The following is a 12190-nucleotide window of genomic DNA, read 5'->3' as shown; positions in this document are numbered from 1 at the left end:
AATCGGAAATAAATTAAAGATGGCGGCTAATGGGAAAGAACCAAAAGCTAAAAGGAAACCATGCATGCACTGGTGCTAGGTCGTTTTGAGATGGCGAGTAATTTTATATTTTTATAATACAGTTTTTAATATCAACATATGAAAATATTTACAGATAAATGTTGCAGTATAAATTTTCATGCAACCACCTTAAGTTATAAACTTATAATCCAGGCTGGAAAAGATGTCGTTTTCGACGATTGTGTAAAATATTATATAAATATTATATTGTGTAAAATATTATATAAATATTATATTGTGTAAAATATTAGATTGTGTAAAATATTATATTGTGTAAAATATTATATTTCAAAATAAAGGGCGGTTTGCTGGGTGGAAAATAGTGCTAACCTCCTTACACTAACAGTGTCCAGAGATATTGAGGTTAGGAGAGACAAACATAGCCTTCAGATAGCACAGAAAGCAATCTAAATTGGCTATCTTCCGCATTCTAAAATTTAGAACTCTGGGTAATACCCATTTAGAATGAGCGAAACGGGTGGCTTTAGATAGTCGTCGATATATTTTGCCTGGTCTGCGTCTGAGTTTACCCAATCCGGAAAGTCCGAAGCTTCTTGTTTCAACCGCAAAAAGAAATTTACATATTCACTAAATAAACTGTCCGATGTTTCTTCAAAATGCCAAATTTCATGCACCTCCAAAATTTTGTAGCCTTTTTCAATTGCCTTGTTCATTTCAATGGTCGTAAAAGTCCCGCAAAATGAACGCTGGTTTTCGGAATGATGACATTCTGCTGAGGCTGTTATAGCACATTGCTTACACAATGGAAACATTAATTTACCATTAACTTTTATCGGGAGCACGGGATGATACAAGCCTGCCTGTGCCAAAACGCGACACTTAATCAAACCGAAGTAATTTGAAAGATCTTCAAAATTTTTGCGAATAATTGTAGGGTGACCTATAGGATAACGGCGATTTTTCATAACGAATGGATAAAGACTTGTAAAATCGTTATAAAAGATTTTCTCATTTTCTTCAGCCTTACGAAACAGTTTAAAACCCTCAACTCTTCCACCAAAAAAGCTATCGGCAGGGTAAAGGTCTGTTATAAATTCATATGTGTTTAAAAAATGCTGCATTTGAGGAGTTTGTCTGAGTTGCTTGAAATCATGCTCCCATATGGTTTTTACTTTATATCCTAACTCCGTTAATCTTTTTTCACGCTCAATGGTTCAGTTATATGCTTCTCTTAGCGTTTTACCTGTACGGTAAGGATTTTCACTCTTCAAATCCAGGCATAAAGGGCAGCAGTGATAAACTTTTCCGTAGAACTCATACACGGTGTTTGTGTCTTCACAAAATCCATCGACATAGTAATGTTTATTTAACAACGGGTCATAAATAACTTTCTCCCCCCCCCCACCATTATGAAGAGCGTGTTTAATATTGCTTTTTGTTCGAAAGGAAACAAACTCCAGCCACTCAATGGCACTGTTTGAATACGGTTTATTGCTATCACGATACAAATTCCTAGGTACAATGCCAATGTTTTTTTCTTTTAAAGAGTTTGAACGAAACACTGCCATGACCGAAGACGCAATTGTACAAGAACAAAATGGGTCTACGCGTGTTTCGGCCAAAAACAACTTTCTGAATTCCATGCGACAAAAACGCAAAATAGTTACATCTTGAGAACAGTATTTCTACATTTCTTTTTGAAAGTCGAAAACGTATCCCTCATCAATTAAATTCTGATGCCATGCAATTAGCTCATCTCTTTCACATTTTGACTTTGTGTCGGGGCTATAATATTCAAGAGCCGGAATAGGTCCAACGTATTTCTGATTTTCTCGTGTGTTAAATTTAAAAGGGAAATCGCCTTTCGAATACATCGACAGATCCAATCCGAACGTTTCAGGCAAATCATAAAGAGGCATACTTAGGAAGTTTAACGAGTCGATTAGCGTCATCTGATAATCTTTTAAAAATAGTTGCATTACTTTCTGACCAGAATGAATGACATCCATATCGGATGTCGGCCGATATTGTAGGAGCCATTTTTGAATGATAACAGCATCAAATCCTTTGGCATTATGGGCAATTGCTGTATAGCCTATATGCTCACTTGAAAACAGAAACTCGCAAAAATCATTTAACGCATTGTATCCTTTGAAAACGCGTTTGTCACCTGAAGCGAACTGTAAAACTGCTAAATTCACAACGTGCTCTCCGCTTGTAAAATCCGTTTCGAAAACGTAAAAAATTAGTTTTACATTTGGCTTTTTTGCTTGTTCGGATTGAATAAAACATAAATGCCCAATATGAACCAGCTGTTTGCAGATATGACACTTAAATTCCCTGCACTTGTGTTCGTCTTGTCTATTTCTGTTGACAATGACATTGCACGTACGGCATTTATATGTGCTGTCACATTTTGAGGGAAGATCAAGTCCTTTTAATCTACGTTGTTTTTTATGTAGGTTGTAACATGCATTTGATCGGCATGGCTTATAACAGTCCGAGCATTCCCGCTGTTCCGTGGAATTAATGCACATCCTTTGCGTAAACATGTGCTGCAGACATCAAAACAAGCGTGATGAATATAGTTGTCTACAAAGCTTGAACAATGTTCACAGTAAAATCTTTTACCGAAAAAAGCTGGGAGCTTTGCCGGATTGATAACATTGAAATGATCTCCGTGTTTGTACAGCAATAGCTTCTTTACTCTTCTAGGCCCTTCATAAATTGAAGTGTTTCGTGCATCAAAGTCTATTACAATAATTTGATAGTCTGAAAGAACACCTTGAAACTTTGAAATTTCCCTCAATCCACATTTACCAGGCAAAATATTGGCACGTTTATGCAACTTTAAGGCTATTTTTTTGTATAGGCCTACCCATCTTCATTTGTCTTAATTTAGGATGGTGGTCAGCCATCCCTATGGCTACAACTAAAGCCAGAGCACAGCATAGGTTATCATTATTCTTGATAGTTACAATCGATTTTTTTAAAGTACTGTCTTTAGAGTAATCTAAGACTTTGAAGGCCTTACCACTCCCAACAGGCGCTTTTACACCAATAAGGTCGATGATGAACGAGTTGTCCAAAGGAATCTTCTCATTTCTCTGCAAAGTTTTTGTAATTTCACCCAAAATTCTGTTAGAGATAATTTCAGCGGCAGGAAGAAGCTTAGTGCTGATTGGTGTTTTCAAAGCATTCGATCCAATCATTACACGAAGACGATCTTCCAATGGTGTTCTAAAATCACACTGTTCTTTTACCTAAGAACATTAACATAAAAATTAAAAAGATGCTTTGTGTCACACAGCGCTTTTTTCACTCTTACCTGACGAATGGCGTCGTCAAACAAGCCATCGAGCTCAGTCATTATGTCTTTGACTTTTATTTGCTTATCGCGAACGGATAGATCGTCTAACTTAGCACGGAATATACACGACTTGGCACCAAATTTACGAACATATCGTTCCGAAACTTTTTTAAGCACAAAGTTAACAGATTTTTGATCATTTTTAGTTTGATTTTTTATGTTGTTTCTTACTTCCACAATGTCAACACTTTGCTGCAACAACTTCGTTGATTTTTTTACCCATTTTAACACTTTTGAAATATCCGTTTTATCTTAAGAGATTTCTTTCTGAACTTTTTTCAGCAAACGTTTTGCCTTTACATTTTTTTCTGATGGCTTGAACACGTAAACGCTCTAGATACTCTTTTCCCTTCATGATCATCTGGAGATGTTTTTCATGCAGTAATGGCAATTTGTGAAATCATGCTTCATTTTATAGCATATGTTCATTGAACTGCTACAGAGTAATTGAATAATTACAAACAGATTGCATCTTCAAGTGTTCAGGAAGGTATTGTGTGTGTGTGTAATGAACAAACACTCACAGCGATACATTACAAAAATTTATTGCGTGAATTTTTTATAGTTAGTTACAGTGATCAACCGTTTGTGAATGCAATGTTGCTTTTATTACTATTATTGCTTAACGTTTCGTGTTTATTCATCGTCCTGGAAAGGGTTGGTCCTTTTTTTCTGTTTCTTAACGGCGACCGTTTTAGGTTCCTTTTCTTTAGGCTCTTTCCTCTTACGGTGATTCAGTTCAACCTTTCTTTTTTTCTTAATGATCTTGCTATTCATAGTCACGTCCCCCCAATGGAAGAAGCTACATTTTTCACCATTGGCGACAGGTTGACAATGAAAGTATGGCCTTTCAGGATTATTGCTCGATTGGGAGACCATGAGACTACCTGGATTACCACATTCACACAGGGGGAACTTGTTAGGTTTGAATTCTTTCGCGACTTTCGTTTCGTAGGCATCCATTATAATATGGTACCTTTCTTCGTGGCAGAACAATGTGCATCCTTCACCTTTACATTTAACATATGCACGTTCGTCCTTCTTAGATACGATTCTCTAGAGGCCTGCACCACAGAAACATGGATATTTCTCAATGGAAACCATGATTTTCAGATTATTTGCTCTCCTAAAACAGATTTAACACGTTTATGAAGGACTGTTCAAGTTGTGTGTGCAACAGGAACATTTTCCACCTTTTTTAAAGTGTTGGCCTTCACATGAATAATCATTTACCAACGCATGATTTTCTTTAAAGAAGAATAGGTCTCATTCATACTGTGAGTAAAGAATTGAATAGAATCACATTCAAGTGTAAGACTCACGCTTGTTCAAATCAGTAACCCCTTTTTGGTACATTGTTTGATATCTTTCCAGAGGGTCTCATCATTAATTAACTGCATCACTTTCCTCTGTATGATACCGTCCCACACCGCTGGATGTTATCTTCACAACATGATTTTTCTTTTTAATTTCCCTTCAATATTGACTCATGTTCAAACCGATACTTTGTTCGCATTGTCAGGCATCTTTCCTGGGGTCTTTATCATTTACTGTATCATGTCGGTATGTTAAAGGCTCTTTTCATTTCCCTTTAATATTGACTTATGTTCATGCCGCTCCTTTATTCACATCGTCAGGCATCTTTCGTAGGTCCTTATCATTTACTGCATCATTCCCCTCAGCAGGATTCTGCACAAATCTTACCCACGCCTCATTATTCAAGGTCATACTATTCAATAATAATTTTTAATTTACACGTGCGAGATGACAGCGAAGGTCATATCTCAAGCGCATGCGCTGTGTACTTCAACCACTTGAAATACTAAAAGTGTTTTGTATGTGTTAAGACAATAAAAACTATGCAAAAAATCAAGACACGCAAATCGGAAAATCTGGCAGAATGGCATCGCAGCAGACAGAATACCATGAAATTAGTAAGTGCGAGCTCTTTCTGTTTATTTCAAATTAGAGAATGTTTTTCATCTTCAACAGAATCTATCTCCTCATTTTCAGAAAAATGTAATCACTGTCGTGATTTGTACATCACGGCTAAATGTGGACATACTGTCCATCTGTCCCCGTTAATGAAGTCACGGGGAAAATTCAAGTGCAAAATTTGCGGGTTTGTATGCCTTTAAAGATATTTTAATCTCAGGCTGCGTTTCATGTCATTGATTTTTACTCTTCATTCATGTAGTGTATCGGACGCAGGTGTCGATGTTGCTGTCCGTCAATTTGTGATGTAAGTTTGTAATTCATATATATATATATATATATATATATATATATATATATATATATATAATGATAAAATTTTATGCATTGCTCACCTATATAGGTTTGAGCGCTCTGGTGACTCTACAATACAATCCATACAATGTGTAACCGTACGTCCTGTGTCCCAAGTGCAGGAGTCACCATTGCACTTTGGTGATAGCCGGGAGGGCACATTGTATATACACTTTGTATATATATATCACCAAATTAAAATGGTGACTCCTGCACTTGAGACACAGGACGAAGGTATAAACTTTCATACGGAAGCAGCAATTTTATATAGTGGTTCTTATTTCATTCATTCAGGAAACTGTGTACTGAGGGCATCATGTTTGACGTTGAACATTGACAACGTAGATTTAATGTAAAAATATAAATAAAAATTTACAAATGCTGAATGACTCGTTTTTTAAGTTTGTTCATTTTATCTGAAACAAATATTTTAAGGCAATCTTTACAAGTATATTTTAGTATCTCAAGTCCGTTAACGGGTGGGTCGACATCTTCAATGCTTTTCATAAAATCTTTGATCACAATCTCTTCGGACACATTTTCCAAGGCAGAATCAAAATGCAACAACATACGCTCGTCATGTTCCATCATCAAAAGTCATGCTCGAGTTGAGAGGAATGGACAATCATTCATCCATTGCAGTTCTTATTTACTTCAGCGTTTATCATTGCAACAATTTCTTCAGCATAGCAGTCTAAAAGTTTATTTTCTAACAAACTTTGACGTACAGTTATTTCATTCTTTTCTGACTCCAAAGCCAATTTGTTCATTCTTAATGCCTGATCAATGTCTACAATCAATTCCATTCGTTTCAAGAGATAAAATGTAAACCTTTCGATAAAGTATAAGCTATAAAATGCGATTACCTCGATTGAGAAAAGGAAACGGATGTACTATTACTTTGTCAATAGCATGCAACTTCCAGCTTTGCCGTATTTCCGATTTTCACGCCATCCAATGCCATGCCCTGTTTATTAACCCCTATTTCCGGTTGACATGCGCGCGCACCGATCAACCTCAGGGGACTGGAAACTAACTGGCACGGGTAAGAGCTCTGTGGCAAAAGTGTGACAAAGCTGCACCTTATCTACTAGCGGTGCAAATCATAAAACTCCAATCATGTCGGTCTCGCTCAAAGTACCAATTGTAATAAAGAACAACATTTACGGGAAAATTTTCCCACGAGTGCTTATTTTTTGATATATTTCTGCAAAGTCTCGAGCTCCATGTTGGCGAAGTACGTATTTTCTGCAATTAGCAAATGCTTAACGATAAGTATAAATTTGATAATGAAGCATAAAATCGCCTACTGCAGGTAAACCAAAAACTCCTGAACAGTTTTCAAGTTCTGATGTTTGAAACGTAATTTTGGTACGGTACAATCAGTCCCAATAACTCTTAATCTTGAGCCATTGTACAAAGAATAATGAGTTACTCCAAACGAAAATGCAGTATTGGAATCAACCCATGCTAAGATTGTATCATTTGTGTATAAGTCGTTAAAAAAGCTACTCCAGATATGTCTATTGTAGCCAATGCAAGCACTACGTCATGGTAATTTTAAAAAAGTTTTGTAATTTCTAGGCAAGGGCTCGTAAAATATCTCAATTTTGTAAAGTGGCAAATATTTATCAAATTGTGCTTTTAAAGATATTGAAAGTTTGTGGTCAAGTCTGGATTCTTCATCAAGAACTAGCACAGGTTTTCGTCAGGACGGATGCCAAAACAAAACTAATGTCCTCAAAAAGTCGCAGTAAAACCGTTCCAAATGTTTAGCTGTAAGTCGCTAAACGGACGGTACCTTTGAAAGAGAATAATCATTTCTAAAATTATAGGTTTTAGGTGCTCTGATGATATTAGATGTCAACGCATTTTCATTATCTTTGGTTCTCGGACTTGCTTTTTGAGTTGTCCCACATCGACAGTCTGCATTATCAAACAAATTTGGACGTTTAACACTTGACACATTTTGGAATAAAATAATGTTGAAGACAATAGCCACATCTGACGCCATGAAAAAATATTTTATTTTTTTGCCTTTGCACAAATTTCGCTGCGTGCCCTTGCACAAAAGGATGAAAGGAAGGCAGGTCTTAGGTAGAGTATCAGAACTGTTTAAAAATGATGACTGAGGAAGATCTTTGGCTCAATTTTGCAGCTTAAGCAGTCAAAACAATTAATCGCGAGCATGTCAGGAATGGAATATGTGAAGCCTTTAAGTTTGTAAAGAACTATGGACCTTCGAACTCTCATAAGACATATTTTGACAAACTGTTTAGTGATAGAACTAATGTTATTGTACACGGAGACAAAACGTCCGCATTTTTTTCAACATATCTTTGACTATGCTGATTGTAGTTGTAATTTGAAATACAAATCAATTATGTAATTGCTTTGACAAAGAAATAAAATATAAATTTTAATGTTATTGCATTTTGATTTCAGTTGTTTTATGACCATGTTAATGTGAAAATGGGAATCGGTAGCAGCAAACGTTAAAATAGACATGCCAAAAGGGATAAAAGTCATAATCGTCAGAAAATGTTTTGCTTGGGTATAAGTTTCGGACGCAACGATCACAATCTTGAGGTCATTTTCAAGCAGGATACACAAGTAAAACGGTCAACAATTATGAAACTATTGAAGTTAAGGCTGTAACAGACAACACAGTAGAGGAAACGTCATCTTTGAACGAGAACATTGAACCCTCAATTTTAAGGGTGCACTCCGACCCCAAACGTTCAGGAAGCTATGGGAGTGTTGAACGCTTGTACAATAGTGTGAAAACTGAAGGAATATATGATATTAGTCGTGAAAAAGTTAAAGAGTGGTTGAGCCAGCAAGATGCATATACAATAAATAAACCAATTCGAAGAAAGTTTGAAAGAAATTGCGTTCTGGTGAGCGGTATCGATGCACAATGGCAGTTGGATTTGGCAGACATACAATCTCTACAAAAGTATAACGTAGGTTATCGGTATCTTCTTATCTGTATCGATGTTTTTTCAAAGTATGCTTCTGTTGTTCCATTGAAAAACAAATCAGGCTGTTTATTAGTGGACGCTTTTCCGAATATATTATCATCAAGACGCAAGCTGATTCACATTCAAACCGATCAAGGCTCGGAATTTTTCAATCGGGACTTTAAGAAACTCACGACAGAAGAAAACATTAAATTGTTCAACACATTTAACGAGACAAAGGCATCTATTGCTGAACGTTTGATACGTACACTGAAAGCAAAAATGTGTCGTTATTTTACTGCAAATAAAACGATGAGATACATTGACATGTTGCATGATCTGATGTATTCTTATAATCATAGTATGCATCATAGCATCAAGGAATAACCGATCAACGTTACAAGTGAAAATGAAGATAGAATCTGGCAAAGTCTATACGAGGATAGCAAACTAAATAAACATACACGTGTAAAATATAAGTTTGATATTGGCGATGAAGTACGAATAAGTAAAATAAAGCGAAAGTTTGCGAAGGGGTATTTACCAAATTCTTCAAAGGAAATTTTCACTGTAACTCAAAAAATACCACGTAATCCTACTGTATACAGGGTAAAAGATTAAGATAGAGAAGAACTTCAAGGAACGTTTAATGAAATTGAACTTCAAAAAGTCATTAAAAAAGATGATGTCTACGACATTGAAAAAATATTAAGAAACGAGACAGAGGGTGTAATGTACAATATCTTGTAAAGTGGTCAGGTTACCCAAATAAATGTCAATCTTGGGTAACTGCTTCAGAATGTATTTATGAAACGTAACTGTGTGCTTGATCTCTTTCATTTTAGAATTTATATCAATGATAAGCGGAACACGCTTTTATTTGACATTACCTAGTAATGCATCTCTGCATATATCTCCAGATAATAAAGATTCAGGTTATCGTGTAAAATTACCTTAAGTTGTGAATTTTAATGGTAATTGGAAGTAGGGTTGTATTCAATTACATAACCTCATACATGGTACACGTTGAAAAAAGGTTTAGATACACATATATATGTAACTTACAAACCAGGTCTACCTACTTCGGTAATTGTCAGCTATGGCTTGTATGAAAAATCTTTCGACCTTGTAAAAGCAATTAATGAGACTCTTGACAAAGAAGTAAAAGACAATATTAAATTGAGCTTTCACCCCCGAACAGAAAACGTTAAAGTCCATGTAAAACAAGGTTACAAAGTATTATTTAATCAATAAATGTTGATCTTACTCGGCTTTGGAGGAAAAGAATCAGATATTTTGAAAACAACCGAAAGCCCTTATGCTTCTGATTTGCACGGATCCGTCATGATGTATGCACATTGAAACATTGTACAACTGCAAGTTTTTAGAGGAGTAAATGTAAAATTACTAAATGCAGCTGCTATTCAAGGAAAATATGGAGACATTGTTTCAAGAACATTCACTAATATTCAATATTTACCCTTGCAAACAATATCTTTATAGGACATTGAAATTCTCTTACGTGACGAGTTAGGAAATCCCATCTCATTGGAACAAGGGAAGTCGATAGTGACACTTCATTTCAGAAAACAAGCTTTATCTTATTTTACATACGAAAAAAATATGTGTCGAACAAACCGTTATGTTCAATATTATCTCAATTAGCAAAAGGATACAGCTCGCAACCTGTTTTTAAGGGAGTATCCTGGCAAAAGAGTTATGGGTTATGGTATTGGTGGTTTATTCCGTAGATTGGCTAGAGTTGCAATACCTTTGGCAAAAACCAGCGCAAAAGCTCTAGATAAAATTTCCCTCGATATAGGTGCAAACGCTTTGGGCGATGTTATCTCAGGGAAAAAATTAAAAAATTTTTGAGGGAAAAAAGCTATAAACCGTATGCAATAGTTAGTATAAACAGGAATAGGAAATCCCCAGAAGAAACAGGCCAACAAAAAACAGCTAAAAGGAGAAAAGCATCGTCTTCTCATGTCATTTACCGTTCAGCCAAGAGGCATAAAGCTGCTTAAGAAGCAGAAGATATTTTGGTTAAATGTGGAGTTCGTTCATTCAAAATCAGCAGAATGTACAAAAAGTGAACTTGATATATTTTTCGTACCCCCAATACAAACCAGTTTGAGAAAAGGGGCGATGGATAGACCATCCACCGATTTCTAGTGTATCTGAAAGCGGTCCGATTACTTTTCTAGCGCCACGTGCAGAAGAACATGTTAAATTGTCTAACACAATATTGATAGTCAGAGCAAATTAACGAAAGCTAAACTAGGTCTGATGTGAAAAATAATAGTTTGAAATTTCATCTGGCAACAATGAAAATTGTTAGGATCACGTGTATATCACTTCTAGGCGATCTGCATGAAGGGAATTAATGAGTATAAATGTATAATTCTTCATCGTTTCATAAGAAAAAGAAAAAAATCGAATTAAAATTTCGTTTCACAAATATGGAGCGGCAAATGTGACAAAAAGATCAAGCAACATATACAAAGGGAAAAAAAGGTGTAAATTGAATATGTAAAGTCAGAAAGAAATATATGTAGATTGCATGCATTTATATATAAAGCGCAATGTGCAAAAATATTTATAAAATCAAAAACATGCGTATGGTTCAGTTGAAAATATATAAAGTCATGGGAACAAGCTTTGTTGTCTTTGATGAAATATTAGGGAGTTTTAGCAAGAGTACGACTACGACTACGACTACGAAATTTGACCGTGTAAGAGAATGGCACGAGGAAGTTTGTTGTCGTTGTCGCTTGGTCAAAATTTTGCTTTAGTTGTAAACAACAGATTGAGCCTTTTTATTGTTTACTGTTTCCTGTCGACCACTTGAGTTGACTTTGTTTGTTTTAAATAAATACACAAAAACATTCCCTATTTGTTGAAAGATTCCATTGTAAAATAAAGTTTTGCCATGCTGGGATTCCGTGTTTGTGCTCTTATTTTCATTGCTTCATTTCACCTTCAGCAAAGATAATCCTAACTCATAAATATGTTATAGAAAACATTATTTAGCTGCACTTATCATTGTGATAGAGACAGTAGTATAGGCACTGGGGGTACCAGCGCAAAAAAGGACTGGTTTTAAACCTGTTTTTAAAGGGGGGTAAAAAACTCGAGTTTACAATCTATTATTTAAAAAATATGGAATCTATATGTTTTTGAAATATATAGGTGCGTTTAAAATTTACAAGCAGTCTTTACAAATAAATGTTAACAAAGCATTGTTTCGGAGGGGCTCGGCAGCGCAGATCACGAAGTGATCGAGCAGGGGATGCAACCCCGAGAATCCTCAGCGACGGCGGGTGATTCACGAAGTGAATCAGGAGCGCACCCGTAGTGTCCGAAGGACAACAGACATTTAACATATGCTCTTTACAAAATATGGAATCTATATGTTTTTGAAATATATAGGTGCGTTTAAATTTTACAAGCAGTCTTTACAAATAAATGTTAACATAGCATCGTTTCGGAGAAAACTCAGCAGCGCAGATCACAAAGTGATCGAGCAAGGGAATGGAGTTTCCGA

At 35.7% G+C, this 12190-nt stretch overlaps 1 long non-coding RNA gene across 1 annotated transcript; it reads left to right on the top strand.

The window, feature by feature from the left end:
• Positions 1-5145: 5145 nt before the first annotated feature.
• LOC124458101 lies at positions 5146-5639 on the top strand. The gene is made up of 3 exons (XR_006953009.1): positions 5146-5325; positions 5405-5513; positions 5589-5639. It is a non-coding gene; the product is annotated as an uncharacterized LOC124458101 (long non-coding RNA).
• The last annotated feature ends 6551 nt before the right edge of the window (positions 5640-12190 follow it).

The sequence above is a fragment of the Xenia sp. Carnegie-2017 genome, unplaced genomic scaffold (assembly GCF_021976095.1).
Source record: "Xenia sp. Carnegie-2017 unplaced genomic scaffold, XeniaSp_v1 HiC_scaffold_6, whole genome shotgun sequence".
Classification (NCBI taxonomy): domain Eukaryota; kingdom Metazoa; phylum Cnidaria; class Anthozoa; order Malacalcyonacea; family Xeniidae; genus Xenia; species Xenia sp. Carnegie-2017.
Note: the sequence above shows the minus strand (reverse complement) of the source record. Positions and strands in the feature narration are given on the sequence as shown.